Below are 17,269 nucleotides of genomic sequence, written 5' to 3'. Positions count from 1 at the left end.
TGTTCTGGTACTACCTTGAACACGTTACCACTCTGGGCTTCCATTTTCTCATTTTAAGCAAGATTTTGGAGATTAAAAGATGCAAACGTTGTCAAAGTACATATAGATCAGGATGATTTAAATGAGACCACTTAATTTTTCGTGTTTCTCTTTTCACTGTTTTGCATTTTTAAAACGAGTTATTTTGGCTTACATTTAAAAATCACATGTGTGGCTTTTGGTTTTAGTTTGTCAATATTTTTAAACAAATTGAAGTAAAGAAGTAGACTAAAACTAAAATACTACACCAAGGAAAGAGTTGGAATGAATATTTCAAGCTTAAATAGGTGATTAGAAGGTGAAGGGTGTTTGGAATTCTCTTTGTAACCTTTAAGCTTTTAAACTTAAAAGCGATTTCTTAAATTTAGGTTTGCACAAACTCTTCATTTTAAATGTGGACTCATTTTTCCTAACATTTAAACATATGCTATCCAAAAGGATTGGAGGAGGCAGATTCACCCAGTTTTTGAAGCTAGACTAAATACGTTAAAGTATACAGATAATCTAGCTTCAAAATAGTAGATGGGGCTCGGTACATTCTGGTAGTTAATTCAGTTTGCCATTTACAGGCATCAGCAATCTAGTTCCATCTAATAAAAATGAACCACCTTGTATGCCCCATGTTAAATTTTATACATAAACTTTCTTTAGCTCACTTTGGGTAGATTTCAAGAAGTGTCGTAATCATAATAGAGATGAAAATTAAGGTATTTTTAAAAGTTTTGCATTAACCCTGAATGAGAACCAAAGCACGAGCAAGATTATAGTAAAAGACAACATCTGTATAAAGTTATAATTTCCAATTTGCAAGCTTCTGGATCTACTGTTTGTTGTTTCTGTTAGCTCTCCCTCATGGTGACTGGTTTCTTCAAATAATGTATATTTTATTGGGAGTTTATCTTCAAAAAAGTTCTGTGAGAGCCCTTTATATCTTGGATTGAGAGACTACAGATTGGTTTTGCTGGTCCCTAGAAGTTTCATTTGCTTTAAACCAGATTTAAGGTAATTTTTTAAACTTGTAATACAAATTTAGATCTAACCCCCATGTATGATACAGGCCTCAAGTATCTGTAGATGCCCTTTAAAAAAAAAAATATATATATACATATATATATATATAAAACTCAGAGATAACAGTCTTCCTTACTGCTTTTACAAAGCAGTAGGCTGAGTTTTCTCTAATCCTCTGTTACCATGTGGACCATGGTAATTAATTTAGGAGTTGTAAATTAATTTAGGAGTTTCCACACTCTGAACTTTATGTTGGTGATCTTGTCTCCATATGTGTTTAGGAATCAAATCCCCAGCACACATTCAGGTAGAGTGCCCCTTGGATTTGCTTTCTACATCTCTTTTTGCTTTCTTTTAAGTTCTGTGATGTATTTTTTTCTTTTAAATAAAAACGTGTTGTGTAGTATACAGCATTTTTGTGTTTGTAGCAAAAGGGGACCATCTGTGACAACTTAGACTATTATATTGGCTCCAGTTGATTCTCCAACAGAGAAGCTAGAGTAATTTTTTAGAAAAGAAAAATCTAATGTCTATAGCCTGCCTAAAACTGTAAAACAGCTTCCCATTGCCCTTTGAATAAAATCCCAGTTCCTACCCGAGCCTGCATGATCTGATCCCTGCCTACCTCTTACATGACCATTGTGCTGTCTTTCCCTTTATTCCACATTCCCTACACTCCAGCCAGGTTGGCTTTCTTAGGAGTTTTAAAACATGCCAGTCTCTCCTGGCATCCCCTACTGCCCTACCCAAGGCGTTCCCAACTCCTGTTCCATTTGGCTGTAATGATCTTTACTTTATCTGGCTGGCTCTTTCTGCTTCAGGTTTTGACCTGAATGTCTACTTAGACTTCAGTGACTACCCTATTCTATCCAAATAGCACCCCAGTTTTGTACATTTCTGTGTTCTTTATTATTTTCACTTAGCACTAATTACAACTCCTACATTATTTGCATTTGTTTATTTTCTGTTTCCCTTTACTAGTTAATATCTCCACAAGTTCAGGTGATGCATCTTTTATTTACTCAGTGTATAAGTGTTTGACACTCACTGAGTGCTCACATAAATATTGAAAGAAGAAACCTTTCAAAGTTAAGTACTGAAACATTTCCACATCTTATATATTCTGAGATTCCTTTCCAGTATGAGTTTCTATGAACCCCATTTGTTACTTATTGCTAGTTGCAGCCATGGCCTCATGGTTTAGTAAATAAAAAACATTAAAAATAGGCTGAAAAAGGACTTCCCTGGTGGCACAGTGGTTAAGAATCTGCCTGCCAATGCAGGGGACATGGGTTTGATCCCTGATCTGGGAAGATCCCACCCGCTGTGGAGCAACTAAGCCCATGTGCCACAACTACTGAGTCTGCGTTCTAGAGCCCGTGAGCCACAACTACTGAAGCCAACGCCCCTAGAGCCCGTGCTCCACCTCCACAATGAGAAGCCTGTGCACTACAACGAAGAGTAGCCTCCGCTCACAACAACTAGAGAAAGACTGCATGCAGCAACCAAGACCCAACGCAGCCAAAAATAAATAAATATAAATTTATTTAAAAAATAGGCTGAAAAGATGCCATTTTATAAAGCCTTTAAAATAGCATTTCAGCAGTATCCCATAATTTTCAATATATGTCTTGCACATCTATCATTTATCCGTAATTAATAACATGATGCTATTGTAAATAGCAGTTTTATTCAATTTTTAATATTTTGTGTCTACTATATAGAAATAAAATCAATTTTTGTTGATAAACACACTTTATTTTTGTTTTTAATTTTGTATTTATTTGTTTTTATTTTTTATTTTATGTTGTGTCTTCATTTCTGCACATGGGCTTTCTCTAGTTGCGGAGAGTGGGGGCTCCTCTTTGTTGCGGTGCGTGGGCTTCTCATTGTCATGGGTTCTCTTGTTACAGAGCACGGGCTCTATGCACACGGGCTTCAGTAGTTGTGCATGGGCTTAGTTGCTCTGCAGCGTGTGGGATCTTCCCGGACCAGGGCTCGAACCTGTGTCCCCTGCATTGGCAGGCAGAATCTTAACCATTGTGCCATCAGGGAAGCCCAACACATGTAATAGTTGTAGCAGCATTTTTTAAAGTAGATTTCATTGGATTTTCTACCTGGATGATCATGTCTGCAAATGACAGTTTTACTTCTTTCTTTCTTCTAATCTACATGCCTTTTCTTCTTTTCTTGCCTTATTGCACTGGCTAGACCCACCAGTATAATTTGAATAGAAAAATGAGATTGGGTATCTTTTCTTGTTTCTGATCTTAGGGGAAAAGCATAAAGTCTTTCACCATTAAGTGTGGTGCTAGCTTTAGGTTTTTTTGGTAGATGTCCTTTATTAGGTTGATGTCCTTTCTATTCCTAGTTTTCTAAGAGTTTTTATCAGAAATGGATAATGGATTTTCTTGCATGTGTTTTCTGGGTCTATTGACATGATAATATGATTTTTCTTTATCAGATTCTTAATATGGTGAATTGCATTGATCAGCTGGCCAATGTTACACCAATCTTGCATCCTGGGATAAACTCTACTTAGATGTAGTATAGTACATTATGCTTTTTGTATATTGGATTTGATCGGCTAAAATTTTTGCATATATTCATGAGAGATATTGGTCTAAAGTTTAATTTTGTGTAATGTTTCCCTTGTTTTGGGGTCAGGGTAATACTGGTTTCACCAAATGAGAAATATTTTCTTCTCTTTGATTTTCTGAAAGACTTGTGTAGCATTGGTATTAATTCTTCCTTCTATACTTGGTAGAATTTACCAGTGAAGCCATCTGAATGTTCCTTTTTGGGAAACTTTAACTACAAATTGAATTTTTTTAATAGATAAAGGCCTACTTAGATTATTTATTCTTGAGTGATTTTGGTAGTTTTTCCTTCAAGATATTTATTTGTTTCATCTAATTTGTTGAATGTATTGGCATAAAATTGTTCATAATGTGCTTATTGTTCAGGAAAGGGTTAGCTCAGAGGGTTTGTGTTGTTCAAACTCTGCACATTCCAAAGAAATAACTGGCTCTTGACTGGCTCCTGGGAGAAAACCTCTAAGCATCCTTCACGATAAGATTGTCTTTATATGCCTAGGGTCTTTGTGCTTGTCAGATAGTTTATGTTAACAATGTGATTTATGGTGAATGCCTATTTTTGTTTACCTGGATTTCTGGGCCATACTTTATCAGTTTGATCTCTGGAGGGGCTGGAGACTGGATAGCTAAAGTCAGTGATGTTGGTGTTCCATGCCTGCATGACTTGACTCCCAATAAGAACCCTAGACAACAAGGTTTACATAGCTTCCCTGGTGGTAATACTTCATATGTGTTGTCACACATCATTGATGGGAGAATTAAGACCTATCCGTACAACTACATTGGGAGAGCACAACTCGAAGTTTATATCTGATTTCTTCTGGGCTCCTCTCTGTGTGTTTTGCCTTTTCTGATTTTAATATATATCTGTTCACTGTAGTAAACTGCAATTGTAAGTATAACAGTTTTTCTGAGTTCTTTGAGCCTTTCTAGTGCTAATCATCAAAACTTAGGGTGGTATGGGGATCGCCAACACTTATTATCCTTTTAATATCTGTAGATTTTGCAGTGTTATCACTTCTCTAATTCCTGATATTGGTAATTTGTATCTTGTCTCTTTTTATCTGATCACTCTCCTTAGAGGTTTATCAATTCTATTTTCTCAATCAGCTTTTGGTGTTACTAAATTTCTCTATTGTTTATTAGTTTTCCACTTTGTTGATTTCTGCTCTAATCTTTAGAATTTTATTTCTTCAGCTTACTTCATGTTTTATTTACTCTTCTTTTCCTAGTTTCTTAAGATAGAAATTGAGGTTGTTGATTTAAAATGTTTCTCTTTTTGAAATAGGTGTTTAGTGCAATAAGTTTTCTCCTAAGTACTACTTTGGCAGAATCCCATGAATTTTGATGTGCTGTGTTTTTTCATTCAATTCTAATTTTGCGTTTGATTTTATCTTTGAGTCATTGATTAAAGTTCTGTTGTTTAGTTTTAAATATCAATATTTGGCGATTTCTAGAGTCCTCTCTTACTACTGATTCCTAGTTTAATTTCATTGTTATCAGGTAAATAGTATATATAATTTGAGTCCTTTTATATTTATTGAGATATGTTTTATGCCCCACAATGTAGTCTCTCTTGGAAAATATTCTGTGTGCAAATGAAAGGAACATGTATTCTGTTGTTGTTGGATAGAGTGTTCTATTAGTGCCAATCAGGTCAATTTTGTTTGATTGTGGTTTTTAAGTCCCCCATATTATTACTGGCTTTCTGTCTACTTATTCTATTTATTGAGAGATGAGAAATGAAATATCCTACTATAACTAGATTTGTCCATTTCTTCTTGCTGTTCTCTCAGTATTGCGTTAATGTCTTGAAGCCCTATTATTAGGTGCATGAACACTTAGGATTGTATGTCTTCTTGATTATTAGACCCACTTATAAAATTTGTCCTCCTTTTGCCTGATAATATTTGTCTTAAATATATTTAGTCTGATATTAATATGCCACTCTAGTTTTCTTTTGAATAACGTTAGGATGGTGTATCTTTTTTTTCCCTTTTAACATACATGTACCTTTCTTGTAGGCAGCATTGGTCTTGCTTTTCTATCCAATATAGCAACCTCTGCCTTTTAATTAGTGTGTTTATACCATTTATATTTAATGTGATTATTATGTTAGGTCTTAAACCTCTAAGCTAAACCTTAAACCTTAAACCAAAATATTCCAATCTTTGATTTCTCTTTGTCTTTGTTGTTTGTTCCCCTTCCCCATCTTCTTTTTCATTAAAATTTTTAAATGATTCTATTTCCTTTGGTAACTTATTAGCTATAACTCTGTTTTATTATTTCAGTGGTTGCTTTAGAAAGATAGTATACAGCTTTAACTTATCACAGTTGACATTCACATAATATTATAACACTTCACATATATATAAGAAACTTACAAATACATATTCTACTTCTCTTCTGCCCTTTATGTTATTATTTTCATGCATTTAACTTATACATGTTATAAACCTCACAATATATTGTTATTATTTTTGTTTAAACAATTATTTATTTAAAAGATTTAAATTAAAAAGTCTTATATATTTACTCATATAGATACAGATTTCTGTGCTCTTCATTCCTGTGTGCAGATCCATATTTTCATCAGGTATAATTTTCCTTCTGCCTAAAAGGCTTAACATTTCTTCTAGTACTGTTAAGGTCTACTGTTGATGAATTCTTTCAGATTTTATATATGTAAAAAAGTCTTTATTTTCCCTTTGGTTTTTTTGTTTTTGTTTTTTATACTTGAATATACAAAAAAGTTTTATTCATATCAGGCAAAACACTGGGAACAATCCCAATGTCTATTGCTTAATAACTGGATAAACAAATTGTGTTTTACTCATGTGATGGAATACTATTCAGTAATAAAAAGGAATAGACTGCTATTATTTCTTCAAATATATTTTCTGTCCTCCCTGCTGTCTTCTTTTGGGGCTTCCATTACACATTTGTTAGCCACTTGAAGTTTTCCTGCAGTTCACTGATGCTCTTATTTTATAACATGTTTTTTTTTTCCTCTTTTTGCTTCATTTTGTATACTTTCTATTGTTGTGTCTTCAGATTCACAAATATTTTATCCAATGTCTAACCTTCTACTGATCCCATCAAGTGTATTTTTTCAACACAGACATTGTAGTTTCTTCCTATAGATGTTCTGTTTGGATCTTTTTATATCTTTGGTATCTCTCCTTAAGTTTCTGAACATATGGAGTACAGTAGTGATAAATATTAATGTCATTGTCTGATGATTTTAACATCTGTGTTAGTTCTGGGTCAGTTTTAATTGATTAATTATTTTCTTCAATATGATTTATATTTTCTGGCTTCTTTGCATGCCTGGTAACCTTTGATTTGATTCAAGATGTGAACTTTATCATGTTGGGTGTTAGCTATTTTTGTTTTCCTATAAATATTTTTGAGCTTTTTTCTGAGATGCAGTTAAGTTACTTGGAGATAGTTTTATCTTTTTGAGAATTGTAACTTTTAAAATTTGTTAGACGTGACCAGAGAAATGTTTACTCAAGACTAATTATTTCCTACTACTGAGGCAAGAATCTGTTGAATACTCTACCAAACGCTCTGTAAATTATGAGGTTTTCCAGTCTGACTGGTGGCAATAGCCCCTATTCCTGGTCCTGTGTGGGTGCTGTGTACTGTATTCTCTGGTGCTTTGGGATAGTTCTTTCCCTGGCCTCACATAGTTTCCTCACATGCATGTGCTGATCACTATTCTGCTGCATATTTGAGGGGACCCTCTGCTGATCTCCATCATTCCTTTCCTGTGCAGCTCTTTCCTTTCTGGTACTCTGTCTTGCAAATCCTGACCCCCTTGTTTTCCTGATACTCTGAACTTCATCTCCTCAACCTAGGGAGTCCAGCAGGCTTTGCCTGGATTCTCCCCTCTCCCTCACCCCATTTGGTGGCCTAGGAACTGTCTCAAGGCATTAAATTGGGACAATCATAGGGCTTCTTTCGTTTGTTTCCCATGTCTCAGGGATAACTATTTTCCATTGCCTATGTCTTGAAAATCATTGTTTCATATATTCTGTTTGCTTGTTTGTTTGTGGTTGTTTTAGGAGGGAACATAAATTCAATCCCTCTTGCTCCATTTTGGTCAACAGTGCAAGTTCCAGCACTGTTTTAAGTGCTTTACGTATATTAACTAAGCCTTTCAACACTGTGGAATACTTTCAACTGATATTCCCGTTGTGTAGATGAGGAAACTGAGGCACCAAGAGACTGTGAGTTGCCCAAACTTGCATAGCTTGTTAGTAATAGAGCTAAGACTCAAACTCAGACAGTATGACTCCAGAAGCTATTATCTTACCTACCTGCCATTCTGATTTTGTAGTATTCCTCAGTTTATAAAGAACTGTGGCATACATTTCATTAACTTCTTATGTAGCTGAGTTCTTAATCCCATGTTATTTGCATTTTCAAAACAGTATGCTTATTCATCCAGAAGAATCTTTAGTAAGTGAAATACCATGTGTCCTGACAAAGAGAAAGGAGAAATATTTGTGAAGTGTAGCAGAAACACTTTTTAGTCATTAACTCTCCCAATTTCACTCAACCTTGGAATTTTCTGACTTGGTTTCCCTTAGCTGGTCTTGATTTTTGCCAACTTCTCTTACTTCATTCTTTAGACTGTTACAGATTGCCCAAAAGTTTCCCTTGTTTTAACCTTTGTATTCATGGCATCAGGTACTAGGAAAGATGGTGGTTATTTGTAAGCAAGAGGCTTTTAAAAATGAAGTACTACAAGTAATTTAACAGTTTGCATTTTCCTTTGGGAAGCATTCAAAGCTCTTTCCATTAGCTTTTGAATTCTAATTTATTACTTTGTGTTTGAACTGTTGTCTGTCTCCAAGTATATAACCATTAGGCAGCTAGGAGAGGTATGTGGGAAAGTATTTCTGTTTATGGCTACACTACAAGTAACATTACAAGTCACTTGAGATGGTAACTCAATGAATGAATGGATGAATGGGTGAATCAGAATATGCTGGTGGCCAATGGGAGAGGCCAAAGGGAAACCGGAGGGCAATATGCTGCAGACAGCATATTCCCTATGAAGTGAATATCTAGCACAGGGACAATTGAGTCTTGACCACGTGATGTCCTGACTTTGGGATGTCTATTCTATTTGCATTTGAATCCAGTTGTTTTTTGATTTCAGAATTCCTCACACTTAAAATAAGAAATCATACTGAGTTTCTCTTTCCTTTTCCATATGCTGTCTTCACTGGAATATTTTAAATATATTTCTCAATGGAGAGGCAATGCCTTTTCATTACACTGGTATTTCAAGCATATTTAAGAAATGAAAATGCATTGAAAGCATTAACTAGAACTTCTGGGCAAAATAGGTCTCCTGTTTAGTCTTCAGTTTAATTACGGTGTTATTCTGCCAGGTTTCGCCAGAAATAATTGACTGAATGAAGTAATTTCCTTGGATATTTACAAACACTGTGACTTGTAAAGGTCTGTGAAGTCCCCTTTGGCTTGGAACTGGGACTGAGGATGACCTGGCAGTGCACAACTGTTATTTTGGGCTTAGCATATTTTCATAGTCACCAACTCAGGAAGATAATAGGAAGCAAACAGAGGAAGGTAAAATGTTTGGCCTTTATACACAGTCCTAGTTTTGTCATTTTAGCTGTAAGTTTACTTAAAAAATGAGAGAGTGAAGCATTGATTTAGTCTAAGACACAAGTGGTTGGATAGTGATTTCTGTGTGTGTGGTTGTTAGAATATCTTGTTAAATTATGAATAGTCTAGAAGAAATTTACAAAGCTTTGACTATCAATAGTCAAAGCTTAAATATTGGCTTATCAGTCATAGTATAAATGAATCACCAAGGTCAGTCTGTTAATGTTATTGATTTACTATTCTGTAATAAAGTATTTTTGTTTTGTGTTAAATAATAAGATCTGATTTTGAAGGCATAATGTCAAACTAGAGAGCAGACAAGAGGAAGATTAGACTGGAAATTATTTTATCTGAGGCAGCCTACAGGAAATTCCAAAAGACAAGATAAGTATAAATGAAGCTTTTAAAGAATTGAAGTGGAATGCCAGATTGCCGTACTGTGGGTTCAAGTTTAAAGATGTCAGTCCCTACTCAAGGAAAAAAAATGGTACAGAAACTTCAGATGGTCTTCAGAAGGAATTTCAACTGTGGTAATATTTATAATGTGATGATTTCAAAGTGGCTATTCATGGTCTTAAAATATTGAGAAGTAAGGAGAGTAGAAGTAATACTATTGGGTAAGGTGTTTTAAAAAACAAAAACAGAATAATAGAGGTGATGAATGTTCTAAGAGGAATTCTAAAAAGTGAGATGGTTGAAGCTAATGTTCTTATGGAGCATATAGAGGGAATGAATGTACTTTTAGTTCTTATTTGGATCTACATTTTACCTGCACAGAAGGATGAATACCTCTCTGTCAAAGGTGACCTGAGAGTAATCTAAAGTGAATTTTAGTCTGTCATATCATGAGTAATTTAAGTTCAGCTATCTCAATCATAACTTACAAATTTGGTGACAAGCTACTGAGTCATTTTCATCTTATGTGGTAACAGCAGGTTTTGTAGGTCGTGAAGATTATACAGTTTCGTAGGGCCTCCTTAAGAGATAAAGATTACAATATTATAAGTGCACACTTACTTTCAGGGACTTGGAAGCCTCAAGCAAGTGGAAGGCCCTCAAGCTTGAGCTGTAGTAGCCTCAGGTGGTCAATCTGCTTCTAGTAAGCAAATTTCATTTAATTTATACAGGATAAAAAGATTCATGTAAGTGAAGTATAACTAGAATATCAGTGTGGTCGAAAGAGGAGTGGATTGGGATTTAAGATTTGTTTTCTAGCTTAGGCTGATTGATACATTTCATTGTTTATTTACTGAGTGCAGCATCGTATTGGGTTGGCCAAAAAATTTGTTCTGGTTTTTCCGAACGATGCTACCAAAAACCCGAATGAACTTTTTGGCTAACCCAATAAATGGCATTATGGAAGTGGCTGTGAATTCAAAGAACCTGTACTTAAGGAATAAAGCCTTCCATGCTCAATTTGAATTTGGGAAAGAGTGTACACGCCACCCCTTTTAGCGAGACACAACGGACTTTAGCATATTAATGGCTCTGAGAGGGGTTACTGTTAACAAACACATCATGTACATACACACAAGGTGAAGCTTCGTTTATTCAATTTTTAGCTCTTTTCTTTTTTAGTATATGTAACACATAGTAACATCACCTGGAAGACATTTTGGGAAATACTGCTATGAGGAATTATCTCTTTCAGCCTCCTTAACTGTTACAGGTGTTCTTAGATTTTCCTCTTTGGCCAAGTGTCATTCTTGAAGGACTCAACATTCCCAGCAGTGTATTTTAGGCAGACTTGCACACTTGGACTCAGTCAGCAGCTCTTATTAAATGGTACCACCCATCGAGCAGAGATTGGCAATGGGGTGTGAATAGGTGCTTAACAGGGGTGGAGGGACTGGTCCGTCACAGCCCAGGCTTGTTCTTCATGATTCCCAAGACTTTCCTTTAAGCATCCTTCAGCCTTCTTAAGTGAGCTCTCTGCTTTGGTGGTTTTCCTTCTGTGCTTGTTTGTAGAAGTCATTACACTTAAGTGGGAATATCACCCAAGCAGCCTGTGCAGTGGTTTGGGGGCCCAAACAAGAGAGAGGTTCTGCCCCCTCTTCAGAGCATTTCTGAATGTAGAGGCCTGAAAGGAAGTCTTTTTGCCAAGAATGGTTTGGAATTCAAACTTAATGCCAGAGCCACCACACCTTTTTTAGGGTAATTACCACTTAACCAAACATTTCTGAGTTCCTTATAAACTGGTCCTCTCAGTCACTTAATCATTTTAGTAGCTCTTCTCTGAACTTAGTACAAGTTTTCCATAATTTTGGTAACAAGGTGCTCTGTAGGGAATGCAGAGTCCAGGTGCAGCAACCTTGCCAGGGCACTTGGTGTGGTGGGAGTCAGCAAGAGAAAGATTACAACCACCCAGTATCCCTTAGGCTCTTATAAGTGTATGGCAGCTTTCCACCAAATGGAGTTGAGCTCACAGTAAATGCATAGGTGAGTAGACAAGAAATTGCCCTTTCCTCAATTCAGTGGGAAGAAAAGCCAGTGGCCTGCCAGCAAGTAATGTGTGTGTGAAGTCAAAGGAGTCCTTCACCTGAAATAACATTATAGCCAGCCTTTACCATAAGAAATCTTTCTAAAGCAGAGGCTGAGAAATTCTTAAATGGAATATTTTGAGGAAGGACAGTGGCCTAACCTGAAAGTTATCATTGTTTTATAGTTTTTCAGAATGTATACTGTATCTGTATAAATAAGATAATTAAAATAATGTTCACTATTTTTTTCTCATATTTTGATGGATCTGAAAGGAAATCTAATGAAATGTAGAAATCGCTTGAAGTTGAGTGATAGCCTTAGGGTCAGGCAAATGAGTAAATGGGAGAGTCAGAATGATACCCCAAATATGTATGTCTTCAAGCCCTGTACTTTTCGCTTAAGTCTAAACAAACAAGCCAACCAAACAAAAACACTCCTATCCCCATATCCTATTTCTAACACTGGATGAGAGATAAAGACTTATTGGCAAGTCTTTTGGCCTTTTAATTTAGTTACTATATCTTTTGTGTCCATGTTTTTTAATCTTATGTCATTAGTTCACTTTTTTTTTTTGATAACTCTCTTTTCTACCAAAAATGAAATTCCAAAGACATCAGCATCTGGTACTAAAGTAAAAGTAAGTTATTTCAAAGTTTGTTGGGGTTCTGGGAGAGACCCTAACAAGGATTGTTAAGGTTTAAGTAAAAAGTCAATAATAAATTCCTGAAAAATATAGGGTACTCATTTCCTGATATTTGGGACATTTAAACAAGTATTTAACAATCTGATTCTAGGGCTAATTAAACATACGAATGATGGGCCACCCTAAGAACTACATTAATGAGTGATTCATGCATGAAACTACGTATCTTTGTGGCAACTAATGTTTGAACCATATTTAAAATGCAGAAGTAACGCTATAAAACAAAACAAGGCAAGGAGAACCATACCAGAAAGAGTATAATATTTAAAGACAAATATGCATATTATTGTAGCATTTTAAAAAATACTTTTTATAATCATGAGAGCATAAGATTTCAACTGAAATATTATTTCCCACAACCTTGGAAGATTGCTTGCCATTAAGACTCTCAATTCACCATTGCTGACGTGAGGTCACATGCTATCAATATTGGAATTGGGCTTTTGTTCCAAGCTCCTTGCTCTACTGTGGATTTCTTTTTTATTTTAAATAAATTTATTTATTAATATTTTGGCTGCGTTGGGTCTTCGTTGCTGTATGCGGGCTTCGTTGGGTCTTCGTTGCTGTGTGCGGGCTTCCTCTAGCTGCGGCAAGCAGGGGCTTGTGGAGCATGGGCTTTAGGCACACGGGCTTCAGTAGTTGCAGCATGCGAGCTCAGTAGTTGTGGCTCACGGGCTCTAGAGCACAGGCTCAGTAGTTGTGGCACACGGGCTTAGTTGCTCTGCGGCGTATGGGACCTTCCCGGACCAGGGCTCGAACCCGTGTCTCCTGCATTGGCAGGCGGATTCTTAACAACTGCACTGCCAGGGAAGTCTCTATTGTGGATTTCTCCCTGATCATTGCAGGATGACTGTTTCATTAAGAAACCTATAATTAAGTGAGGAATTGGAGGGAATAGGATACTAATGTTGCACCCAAAATTATTCTTCCCTTCTCTGGTCAGCCCTATCCATCTCTGGAGGCTAAGTTCTAGAGATCTTTGAGCACAGTTGAACTCTCACGTAGTTTGGTCTTTGGAGACTGATATACCTAAAATAACTTTGAATAGTTAAATCTGACCACGTGTGAAATGGCAGTTGCCTTTTAATTTTAATGGAATATTTTAGAGCATTTTTATGGAAAAGCTCTTAAAGTTCTGTTTTTCACTACCTTAATGAAAGGGGAAAATGTGTTGCTGTTGCTGTTACTTTTTATAATAAATTTAAAGCAGTTCCTGCAAATCTTAACAACTAGAGTCAAATATTTAGTGCTTTTGGCAAAGCATCTTTATAAAATTTCCAGAGCAAAATACAAAATTCTGCATTTAAACTTCTTTGAATAAAACAGACTGAATTTCTAAGAGGACTTACATCATGTATCAATATTTCCAAGTTAATTGAGTATGTGGAATCATCAAATCACATTACCGCTATTTCATCTAAAAAGATTTATGCTCAAAATTTTAAACCAGAATAGAAAGCTAGATTCACAAGTAAGAATATTATAGATAAAAACACACATTTTTTTGGCGCTGTATTTCTTTTGTATATTCAAATCAGGATGTCTTCTGATACCTGCTTTTAAAATACACTGCATTGTAAAAGATAATGTGGATATTCTAACTCTGGGATTTCACAAAGACTGGTTCTTTTGAGCTAGAGGCTATGATTTGCTGTTAATGTTTAACAAAAGGCTCTCCAGAAAGAAAAGAAAAAAGCCAGCAACCACCTTGACTTCTCGATTCCCATAGTGTAAATATGAAATATGGAGTTAAGAAGAGATGCATACAGTCACCTCTTATCAGTTGATGCCAGCCTGCTCCAGCAGACCACTGAAGAGGAATTCTTTTATATTTACTAAACATACATTTTGGAAGCCATCAGTTATAAAGGTCTAAGTTTAAAGGGAAAATTTGATTTAACTGGGTAAGATGGACTAGTACCATTTCTTTGGGGATATACCACCTGGGAAAGTTTTGACAGAATTTAGTCACCTTATCAAATGGAGAATTTTGAGTAAATGCCTAGTTATAAACTTTAGGTAGCTATTGAATAAGTGGCTTGGCAAAATGAATGGAAATAGAAAAAGTCAAAGTGGTCATTTTTTATTTATATTACTTGTTTTTCACAAAGAATCTGAATGAGCTTTGATCTGGATCCCTTGAAACAATCATTTGTATGATAGAATGCTAATATGTTTCTGGGAAAGATGTCTTTCAGGAAAATATTTTATTAAAATAATTGTAGCTAACGTTTATTTTGGCATTCTCTGTTCTAAGAGGTTCTCATGTTTATCTTTTTAAATCTTCACAACAACCTTCTTATTATCCCTCCCATTTTGCAGGTAAGGAAACTGAGGAACAAGGAGTTTAAGTAACTTTTCCAAGTTGCCACACCTAGTAATTGGGATTAATCCAGGAAGTCTGACTCAAGAGTTCATGCTCTTAATGCACTCTTGCTTCAAAAGCAAAAGAGTATTGTTTTTATTTGTTTTTTTTTAAGATTACGGCAGTTAGCCAATCACTTTGAATATTAAAAAATGTTTCTTTTTGGTCATTGAATTTATGTAAGATTCAATAAGTGGATAAGAGATATAGTGAAGCTGTCATTGATATTCAGAAGGGTAGACAGTTTGGAAACCATTTTTTAAGGTTAAGACATTTCTACGCCAGATAATCTTTGGATTACATTAATAAAATGGAGATTAAATAGTAATGTGGCTAAGGTGTACCCTTGCCTTTAGTTAATGGAAATCATATATCAAGAAATGATAAATTTGTACTCTTTATATCCCTGCCTAGGCCCGAAAGAATTTAAGGTGATGCTTACGTATACACACACATATATATTGAATAGGTACGTATGTACACACATTTGCCAATGTATTTTACTTTAAAGGAAATGAGGAAATCCAAGTTAAGGGAAAGTAAGGGCAGAAAAAATAAAAAGGAGCCAGGAATGAAGGTAGTTTACCAAAACCATGTTTCAAGGTTTCATATACTTTCTAGAGCTACATCACGATTTTGGCTCTGAAACTTTTTAGGGCCAAAGCAGAAGGGAGAAATAATATGCAGTGTCCATGTTATGCTAATTTAAAAATAAATACCTTTACTTATGCATTTATAATTACATACTGATACTGACTTTTCTATCAGCATCAAGAATTAATCGGAATCTGAATCTCCTCTATCTCCCAGAGCAGACAAATCCTTTACCATACTTTCTCTTTAACAATGCACTGCATCATCAATTTACATTTGAAGATTTTTTTGGAATCCTTTTGGATTGATCTGGGTGTATTTGCATCCTCTTCTATCATTGTGTTTCTGATTGCTGATGAATCACTTCTTGGAATTGAATTAACTTTAGAGTCAATTGTCAATTTCTACTTGAACTTAACTGCAGGCTTCATCTTTCATTTGCTCACAGTTTTTTCTTATATTAGCGTCTTTCTTAAATTCTGTTTTTAGTTATAGTACATTATCTTGTATTTTTTCAGAAAGATTATTGGTGTTCAACTCTTAGACTTTTCATATTATTATTTGCCCTGGCTTTTAAATGATAGTTTACTTTGTATGTAAATTCTAATTTTCCCTTATTAAAGTATTGTACTGTTATCTTCTAGGTATTTGTTGCAGATGAGAGGTCCGATGCTGTTTTAATTTTCATTTCTATTTAGTTATACTCTTTGTCTCTTTCATAGTTTATTACTTATTGTTGGAGTACATATAGTTTAATAAAATGTGTCTAGATGTTATCCTTTCCCTGCTATCAGTGGGTTCTTTCACTATGAAAGGACTTTCTTTATCTAGGGGAAATTTTGTTGTTGCTGTTCTTTAGTGTTTTTATTATTTATTTGATTTTTTCTTTCTATTTTTTAAATTTCTCTTTCTTGAACTCCTACTAAATGCATGCGGAACTTTTAGATATATTCTACATATCTCATCTTTTCTCTCATGCTTTTAATCCCTTTGTCTTTTTCAACTGAATTCTGATAGAATCTTTCGGTTTACCCTTCTGGCTCACTGATTTAATCTTGAGTCTCATTCATTCTACAATTCAGCCCATATTTCATTAATCATGATAATTTCTGGAAACTTCTTTTTCATGGCATCCTGTTTTGGTTGATGTATTTTTTTTTTGTTAGCACCTTTTAAAAAATTTGTTTATTTACGCTTTCTCTGATTTTTAGGAGGTGAAACAGATGAATAATTATGTTTAGCTTGCCTTCTTAAACCAGAAGTCTTATCTTCTTTATATTGGTTTAAGTAAGGATTTAGAGTGTTTTAACAGTGGTCCTCAAACTTGCAGAACCCTTTTAAAGAAAAGCCAAAATTTTTGCAGGCTCCTAGTGTCTACTGACTTAGCCTGAGAAACACTGTTGTATATAAAATCTTCATTGGATTTCTTCTTCTCTTCTTCTGTTTCTGCTTCTGCTTCTTTTTTAAACTAAGGCATTTGTAAATAGAGCAGTGTTTATCTTACAGTGCTTTCCTTTGACTCAGCACACCTCTGCAGAGTTTTTAGTGGTCTGTGTAATTATCATCATATTCTTTGGTGAGACACCTGTCTTATATCAGACATCTATTATTGTGCCTTGTTTGTTTGCTGTTTAAAAATAAATTTAGTGAAGTTCCATGTGTGCTTTATTTGTCTGGTTACACTCTTTTGCCTGATATCAAGGTAGTTCCTATGTTGGAACCTTATCAATATGGACCCAGGATGAGTCACGCTTACAGGGACTGCCAACAAGAGAATTCTGTATGCTGAGTTTTCCCACATCTAAAAAGTCCCAGTGATTTGACATTGACATA

The sequence above is a fragment of the Neophocaena asiaeorientalis genome, unplaced genomic scaffold (assembly GCF_003031525.2).
Source record: "Neophocaena asiaeorientalis asiaeorientalis breed wild unplaced genomic scaffold, Neophocaena_asiaeorientalis_V1.1 scaffold99, whole genome shotgun sequence".
NCBI classification, from domain to species: domain Eukaryota; kingdom Metazoa; phylum Chordata; class Mammalia; order Artiodactyla; family Phocoenidae; genus Neophocaena; species Neophocaena asiaeorientalis.
The sequence above is the reverse complement of the archived record's forward strand: the minus strand, read 5'-3'. Positions refer to the sequence as shown.